Raw genomic sequence first — 3004 nt, forward strand, 5'->3', positions numbered from 1 at the left:
TTTTTTTTTTTTTTTTTTTTTTTTTTTTGATATCGAGTCTCCCTCTGTCACCCAGCCTGGAGTGCAGTGGTGTGATCTTGGCTCACTGCAACCTCCACCTCCCAGGTTCAAGCAATTCTCCTGTCTCAGCCCCCCGAGTAGCTGTGATTACAGGCATGCGCCACCACACCCAGCTAATTTTTGTACTTTTTAGTAGAGACGGGGTTTCACCATGTTGGTCAAGCAAGTCTTGCATTCCTGACCTCCCAAAGTGCTGGGATTACAGGTGTGAGCCACAAGGCCCTGGATATACTTTAACAGTAAATCCAAGCAGACTTGCTGGTAGATTGAACCTGGGATTGATAAAAAGAGGAGTCAAGGATGAGCCAAAACATTTTTTGACCTGGGCAACTAAAAGTTGTAATGAAGGAGGACTGGATAGAGCAGTTCTGCAGGGGAAGATCAGAAGTTCAGTTTGGGCATGATTTTTGAGGTATTTATTAGATATCAAATGGAGACGCTGGTGGGCTATTGGATATGTGGGTCTTGATTTAGGAGGAAGCTCTGGAGATGTATATTTTTATATATGCCCTTTTTGTATATTATGTATATTTGTGTGTGAGTTATCCTATAGGTAGCATTTAAAAGCATCAAACTGGATGAGATCACCAATGTAAATATAGAAGGAAATAGGATCAAGGAAGCCCTGAGGCACTCCACTGTTAAAAGGTCTGAGAAGAAGGTTTGCAAAGCAGGATGAGAAGGAACAACCAGTTAGGTTGGAGGATAACCAGGAAAGGGTGGTGTCCAGGAAGTCAAGAAAATGGAGTAGGTGGCCTAGCAGGGTGGCTCACACCTGTAGTCCCAGCACTGTGGGAGGCCGAGGCAGGCAGATCACTTGAGGTCAGGAGTTCAAGACCAGATGGCCAACATGGTGAAACCCTAACTCTACTAAAAAAATACAAAAATTGGCCGGATGTGATGGCTCATGCCTGTAATCCCAGCACTTTTGGAGGCCGAGGCGGGCGGATCGCCTGAGGTTAGGAGTTTGAGACCACCCTGAACAACATGGAGAAACCCCTCTCTACTGGAAATACAAAATTAGCTGGGTTTGAGGCTGGGCGTGGTGGCTCAAGCCTGTAATCCCAGCACTTTGGGAGGCCAAGGCAGGTGGATCACGAGGTCACGAGATCGAGACCATCCTGGCTAACACAGTGAAACCCCGTCTCTACTAAAAACACAAAAAACTAGCCGGGCAAGGTGGTGGGCGCCTGTAGTCCCAGCTACTCGGGAGGCTGAGGCAGGAGAATGGTGTAAACCCGGGAGGCAGAGCTTGCAGTGAGCTGAGATGCGGCCACTGCACTCCAGCCTGGGCGACAGAGCGAGATTCCGTCTCAAAAAAAAAAAAAAAAAAAAAATTACCTGGGTGTGGTGGTGCATGCTTGTAATCCCAGCTACTTGAGAGGCTGAGGCAGGAGAATCGCTTGAACCCGGGAGGCGGAGGTTGCAGTGAGCTGAGATTGTGCCATTGCATTCCAGCCTGTGCAACAAGAGCAAAATTCGGTTTCAAAAAAAAAAAAAAAATTAGCTGGGCTTGGGCGGGGCTTGGTGGTTAATGCCTGTAATCACAGCACTTTGGGAGGCCGAGGCGAGTGGATCACGAGGTCAGGAGTTCGAGACCGGCCTGACTAACATAGTGAAACCCCGTCTCTAGTAAAAACACAAAAATTAGCCGGGAATGGTGGCGCACAGGAATAGTGGCTCTACTCGAGAGGCTGAGGCAGGACAATTGCTTGAACCCGGGAGACGGAGGTTGCAGTGAGCCGAGATCGCGCCACTTCATTCCAGCCTGGATGACAGAGTGAGCCTCGGTCTCAAAAAAAAAAAGTGGAAGGAATGGTCAACTCTGAAATGCTGCTGAGAGATTAAGTTGAGGCATGAAAATGGAGTATCATATGAGCAAGTGTAAGTCATTGGTGACCTTGACACGAGCTGTCTGGGTGGAGTAGGAGGCAAAAGCTTGATTGGAATGAATTGAAGAAAATTTTAAAAAAGTAATTATGACCTTTGGAAAAGTCTGACAGTGAGGCTTAGAGGGGAAGATGCCAAAGACTGTGATGTTGGAAAGTACCTTCTGTTTTAGGAAGTTCCTGGGTCAGTGCAGCAAGTGGGAACTCAAAACCTTAGGGCTTCTGGAGGAATTGTTACACTCCCAGGATATGGTTTCCTTCTACCCTCATATCTGCTCCATGATGACATGAATAATAAATTATTTCTTGGCCGGGAGAACTCCAGCTCAGATGATCTTCCCGCCTCCATCGCCCAAAGTACTGGGATTATAGGCGTGAGCCACTGTGCCCAGCTATATTTTTCTTTACTTTTTTTTTTTTTTTTTGAGACAGAGTCACACTCTGTCACCCAGGCTGGAGTGCAATGGCCTGATTTCTGCTCACTGCAACCTCTGCCTCCCGGGTTCAAGTGATTCCCCTGCCTCAGCCTCCTGAGCAGCTGGGATTACAGGCATGTACCACCACACCTGCCTAATTGTTGTATTTTTAGTAGAGACAGGGTTTCACCATGTTGTCTAGGCTGGTCTCGAACTCCTGACCTCATGACTTGCCTGCCTTGGCCTCCCAAAGTGCTGGGATTACAGGCGTGAGCCACCTCGCCCAGCCGTAATTTTCTTTTTAAAAGACTTTCTTCCCCCATATTGGACCTTGCTCTAGTTCCACCACATCCCAATGAACATCAGTGAAATAAATAGTCTACTGCTTAATTTGAAAACATGGGCCGGGCATGGTGGCTCACACCTGTAATCCCAGCACTTTGGGAGGCCAAGATGGGTGGATTGCCTGAGGTCAGGAGTTCAAGACTAGCTTGGCCAACCCGGTGAAACCCCATCTCTAATAAAAATACAAATATTAAGGTTGGGCGCGGTGGCTCACGCCTGTAATCCTAGCACTTTGGGAGACTGAGGTGGGCAGATCACCTGAGGTCTGGAGTTCAAAACCAGCCTGACCAACAT

Source organism: Piliocolobus tephrosceles, chromosome 1 (assembly GCF_002776525.5).
Source record: "Piliocolobus tephrosceles isolate RC106 chromosome 1, ASM277652v3, whole genome shotgun sequence".
NCBI lineage: Eukaryota > Metazoa > Chordata > Mammalia > Primates > Cercopithecidae > Piliocolobus > Piliocolobus tephrosceles.